This window comes from Lonchura striata, chromosome 2 (genome assembly GCF_050655825.1).
Source record: "Lonchura striata isolate lonStrDom1 chromosome 2, ASM5065582v1, whole genome shotgun sequence".
Classification (NCBI taxonomy): Eukaryota; Metazoa; Chordata; class Aves; order Passeriformes; family Estrildidae; genus Lonchura; species Lonchura striata.
The window spans coordinates 145080946-145087174 of NC_140704.1; positions in this window are offsets into that span (position 1 = coordinate 145080946).

Sequence of the window (6229 nt, forward strand, 5' to 3'; positions counted from 1 at the left end):
CTTCAACAGTGGAGATGCCTGGGGGGAGACCACCTCTTGTGTCCCTGAATGTCCGTGGTCACCTGTCACCATGTCCTGCCCTGCGGAGTGGGTATGCTGGTTTTGGCTGGGGTAGAGTTAATTTGCTTCGCAGTAGCTGGTCTGGGGCTGTGTTGTGGATTTGTGCTGAACACAGGGTTGATAATGTAGTGATGTTTTTGTTACAGCTGAGCAGGACTTGCATAGAGCTGAGGGGATTCCTGCTTCTCCTACAGCCATGCTGATGAGGAAGCTGGAAGTATGGGGGAGGATGGGAGGAAACACAGCCAGGACAGATGACCCAAACTGGCCAAAGGGATAGTCCAAACCATATGCTGATGCTCAATAAATAAAGTGGAGGGAAAGAAGAGGAAGGGAGAGATGTTTAGAGTGATGGTGTTTGTTTTCCCAAGTAACTGTTTCAAGTGATGGAACCACATTTGTGGAGATGGCTGAACACTAGGATGCCTATTGGAAACAGTGAATTAATTTTTGGTTTTACTTTGCTTGTCTAATTGGCTTTTGCTTTCCTTATTAAATTGTTTATATCTCAACCCACAAATTTTCTGGCTTTTATCCTTCTAATCCTCTCCCTGATGCTGCTAGTGGGGGAGTAGTGAGTAGCTGCCTGGGGCTTGATTGCTGTCTGGGGTGAAACCATGACAGTGGGTTCAGCCAGGCAGATTCATGTTGCTGAAAATATTGTCACATGTCACCGCCACTGAAAATACACATCATAAAAAATGTGGATCACTTGGCAACACAGAAGTGCAGTTGGGACTGGTCTGCAGAAGGGGATGAAGAGAGAAATGAGTGCTAGGGAAGGCAGATGCAAGGTTTAATTTCTCCTTGTCTCTTTTAAAAGCCATTGTGATCTGTCATGATAACTCACAATCACCATCAGCTCTTGTGAGCAGCCAGGGAGCTGCCAGTGGGCTGCAACAGGCTGACTGAAAACATCGTGTCAGACCATGATCACAGGTTCAACAGAGCAGGTGGTGTGTTAAAACCTTTAGAGATTTTAACATGCTGTGGCAGGAGAGCTGCCACCACTGGCACTGTAGTGCAGCCTGACTCAATGGTAAAAAATTTTATGACTGAAAAAACCCAACAAACCCAGAGTGAAGCTCACTGTGCAGACGTACAAGTGCAGAGCCAGGGCTGGCCAGGCTGGACCCACTGCAGGTACCACCATTGTAGAACTGGTGGCATAGAAAGAAATTTGAGATACTGTTCCAGAGCACAGACTCTTTTCCTGCAGACCAGAATAAATCCTCTCATGGCTGAGCTACTCTGCTCCTCCTCCTCCTGCTGGGCACAGTAGCAATGGTCTGCAAGGAGCAGGCCATGGAGGGGTGGCTTTCTTGAGGGCCTCACTGACAGCATGCTTCCACACTGATGTGTTGCAGGGCAGCAACTTCCTTTATTTACTTCAGCCTTTACTTAGCAGGCACCAGAGGTGCTCAAACTCTGCCCTCAGTCCTCCACAGACTGCTGGTATGCAGGGATTAGTGAGCAATGTCAAACCCATGTGCTTGCCTGGGGAGGTGCAGGGATTTGTAAAGGAGCTGGTGGAGGTATCACCCTCAGTTTTTGCCCAAAGCTGGTACACCTGTATCCAATCATGGCTCTGTGTTTACAGACCTGGGAATTGGAAGCAGAGGGATTAAAAGCAGCATGTTCAGCTGTGATAGAACATCCCCACCCCACACCACTGTGGTGGTTTGTGTGGGTCCCTTGCTGCAGCATGTCTGTCACAGCTGGCAACTGTGGAAGCCAGCTGCATGAGCTGCCTGCTGTGCATGTGTGTGTGCAGACACCAAGTGTTGCACAGGCATCAAAGCAGCCCTTTACATGCTCTCCTGGAGTCTAGCACACAACCCACCTCCCCCACCTTGAACCACTTCAAGGCTGGGCTCCTCTTGCCAAGGAATGAGTTTTATCATAGGACACATGGAATGGGCCAGGGTGGCTCTGACATTGCCCAGTGCTGGTTGGAGCCAGGGGGAATTCACCACACCACAGTTTAAAAAAAAAAAAAAACAAAACAAACCCAAACCCCTGTTTTTTGGGACAAGCTGGTGCAGAGTGACATTGCAAAGTGGCCACAGGTTGCAGATGTGTGGTTCACACAGTCCTGATGCTGTCACTCTGCATGGGAGGGTGGTGAGGACTTTATTCCAGCAGTATCTCAGGACCAACCTTTGGTCAACTCATCAGCTCATGGTCAGCACATACAGATACCACTATCTGTATCTAACAGTGCAAATCAGCTCTGGTTGCAAAAATGGGCACTGAGGCCGGGGGTGAAGGGTGCTGCACTGGGCAGTGCAGAACAAAACCTGGCAGCACTGGTTTGCAGAACGGCCATGGGTGATGTGGTGACCCATGTGGGTTCCCACAGATAAGTGGACATAGGGAAAATTATTGATGTATTGATGTGGTCATCACATTATCAATGTATGCATGAAAGGATGCATTTCCCATATGAGAATAAAGACAGAAGCACTCTTTCAGAGCAAACTCTGGGCAGAAAACCCTCATTTGTCACATCTTACAGGATTATGCCCATGCAGGACTGCGGCCATCCCAGATGTGCTCCCACCATCTGATGCAGAGAGGTAGGGAACCCATGTTTGGCTGTGGCAGCCTGTGCTCTCAAACCTCAGAAACATACACATTTCTCTTACCTAAAAAGTGATCCAGCTGACAGATACTTCCTTAGAGAGGCAGATCTGGTAGCCCCCATGCTCCTGTCATTCCCAGCTAGGCATGCTGGCAGCTGAGTTAGTGTGCTGTGGTTCACACTGCTGCGGGAGATTTTGCCATCTGGGAAAGCCATGCAGTGATGATGAATGGCATCTCACCTTGAGGTCAGTGAGTCATGGCCCAAGCTTTATTTTACTGTACCTCTTGTCCCTGAAAGTAGCAACTCATTGACTGAGAGCAAATACCAGAAATAAGCTTGGCTCACTGGCCTGTGTGCTCCAGGGATGATTTAGGGGAGCTGGTTTTACCCTGAGACTCTCTGGGTGCTCAGAGGTAACCTGTGGAGTCTTATCTTTCAAAAATTTCAGTAGCTCTACCCTAGATCAGGCCTTCCTTTGTCCTTAGGCATGGGAGGGGAACCCAGTGGCCTCCTGGAGACTTCCTGGTGGATCTGGGTTCTTTGAGGCACCCACCTGTGAATTCCTTTTGGATCCCTTAATGAGAGAGATGTCACACAGACACCAATAGCATAAATGCCTCTCACCATGGAATCTCAATCTGAGCATTACCCAGGCCTGGGCTAAGCACTGGTCTAACAGCAACAGCAGCACCCAGCGATGTCTGCTCTTCTCCTCATTTTCAAAGCATTAGCCGGTGGGAATTAATCCTCATACCAAGCAGGCAAGTCTCATGACTCTCAGTCCACAGAGAGGCAGAGTAAATGATGTGATGAAGGGTGAATCAGGTCACAGCTGCGATGAAATCACAGCAGTTCCTGCCTGCTTGTCCCGTGACCATTAGAGCTTATGTACTCATCAAGGAGGTAGCTGGCATGCAAGGATGTGCAGAAGCCAGCCTCTCCTCTCCAGGCAAGTTGCACAGCCTGCAGGGAGGTGCTGGGCCGTGACTTACCTTGGAAAGCAGGTTCCAGTGTTAGATGAGGTCACTGGGTGCATCCACCAGTGACTCACTCCAAGGGTCTGGCAGTACAAGGGCACTCAGTTAAGGATGCTGAAGGGCTGAGGGAGGCATTTCTGGGCAAGGTCAGAATGCCAAACATTTTCTTTGTTGCCTTTGAAAGCCTGAGCTTAAAATTTTAACTCTCTGGGTGGGATCAAGGCTGCTGACATTGAGGTGAGAGGGCCATTTGTGTTAGTCACTAGTGGGAACTTAAGCCAGGACCTGGCCCAAGGGCAGCCAGCTGCTGCTGTACCTTGAATGAGTTACCTGATCTCAGAGGGATAAGCCTGCTCCACACTGAAATGGGAGCAGTGCTGAGCAGCAGCACCTTGGGAACCAGAGGGAGAGTAATACAGTTTCCTGGGCAAATGCCTGTAAGAGGGTTTGGTGTGAAAATAAAAAAAAACATTTAGGAGAAGTAAAATGAAGTAAATGCTTCTCTGAACCTCGTCTCACAGAAATGTACCCCTAAACACAAGGTGATGTGCTTAGGACAGACAACAGAGAGGAGAAAGCCACAATAGTACTGGCAGTTCCCCATGCACAAAAGATGAACAGTGGGGTGTTGTCTGAGAGCCAACTTCTCTGTTTGTTGTATGCAACGGGCCAGCCCATCCTCCCTCTTCCTCATGCTGTAGGTAGATCTGAAGGAGGCAGGAGGCTGGCAGCAAATTAATGTCAGCAAACCAACTGAGAAGAGGAGCAGACCGAGGGACTTGTAGCTTGTAAAACTGGAAGTATATCTGGGAATTATTCCTTATATTAAAGGAATATTAATTATACCTTATATTATAGTAAACCATGCATGATGTAGCTGACAACAGGCTTTGGGATATGATTTCATAGAAAATATATATTTTTCCATGTAAAAGAGTGTCTCCACCCCTGCTCACTGCATTAAGCCCAGAATTTTGCAGTCAGGAGCTGCTAGTACTGGACATTCAGTTCCACAGTGCAGAGGATATGGAGTACAGAGCTCCAGTGGGCAAGAGGCCAGCAGTGTCTGAACTGGCTGTGGCAACAGTCCTGTAGGATGCAGGTTTCTCCGTGGGACAGCAACAAACCAAGCCAGGAGCTGGATCAGCATCAGGGCCTCCCCAAGATCCACAGCAGTGTGTGTGCTGCACTGCCAGTGCTGGGGAAAGCAGAAGGCACAGAAAGGCACTAAGCTTGAGGGTATCACACCTGCAAAGATCAAGTCAGCAGGGGGGTTGGATTGGCCTGGCTTTGTAGTGCAGGTGAGGGTTGATCTCCTAGAATAAACAAATCCTGGGGACATCAGACAGTGGCCATGCCGTTCATCTTTTCTGTCCTCTCCGTGGCAGATCAGGGCTGTGGCTCTTACAGTAAGTCTGAAGTTTGTTCTTGGTGCTGCAGTATTTTCTGTGGCTTTTGTGGCAGCATTTCTGCCTAGTTGCCCACAGCCTCAGTGCACCCAATTTGGTGACCCAAATTCTCAATTTTTTACCCCAACTGCTTCTATTCTCTGGATGCCTGTTGCAGAGAGATGGTTATTTTCAAGTACTCCCTTTTGCAGCCTTGTTGCATCTTCATTTTCCTGTTTCTCAATGTGATTCAGAGCCTTCTGAGGTGGAAAGATGGTGTAAACCAAGGGCAAGCCTACTACAGAGGACAGATGTCCCTGGAAGGGAAGGTAGGAACACAGATGGAGGGAATGGAGTGTGAAATTTCCACCCTTCTGTCCCTCCAGCAGCCTGCAGAAAGCAGCTGTTTCCATCGTGTGAAGAGGCATCCCTGGGCAGGGCAGTTTCTGAAGGTGAGAGGTGGCCCCAGGCGAGGTCTGGGAAGGTGCCAGGGCATTACAGCCCTGCCCATCAGGCATGCTGCCTGCTCCAGGCCTCCATTCAACATGATGAGGGAGAAAATCCAAAGGTAAACACTTGCTGTTAGACCACACAGCACAGGCTTACCCTCCCTCACAGGCTCTGAAAAGAGCTGTTTCTCTCACTGTGCAAGTGCACATTTCATGGTCATGCTACAGAAAACGGTGTGGGGGAAGCAGCCTAAGAAGTTGTTCCTGGCTGGCTTTGAAGGTGCCCCTTAGCTGACCCTCTTGTCCTGTAGATGTTTCCTACCTAGAACTACCTGTTTTACAGAACAGCTCATTTTCCATGTGTGAGAAAAGCCCTCTACTACACCAGCAGGTGCTTTCCATGAAAGCCAGAGCCTAACTGCTCAGTCTCAATGAAGACCCCACAGGAGTTTCTCTGGATGCTCACCTCTATTTCTGCAGAAAGTTCCAGCCTGGGTTGCTCCACATTTTGTTTGCCTCAATACCACCTGGGCAGTGTCAGTGGGACACAGTGAGCATCCCTGCCTGAGAGGGGAGCTCTGTGTAAAGCTGCTCTGGGGTAGCTGTGTCTCATGGGTGGCCAGTGCCCAGTGCAGCCTCAGGAGCTGGTTGCAAGGGGCAGCAGGGTGATTTGTTGTGTAAAAACCCCTGTGGAGAGAGGAGTGTGGTTATTAGAGAGTTCCGATCCTCCACCCTGTTGGTAGGATACACAACTTTTCCTAAACACAG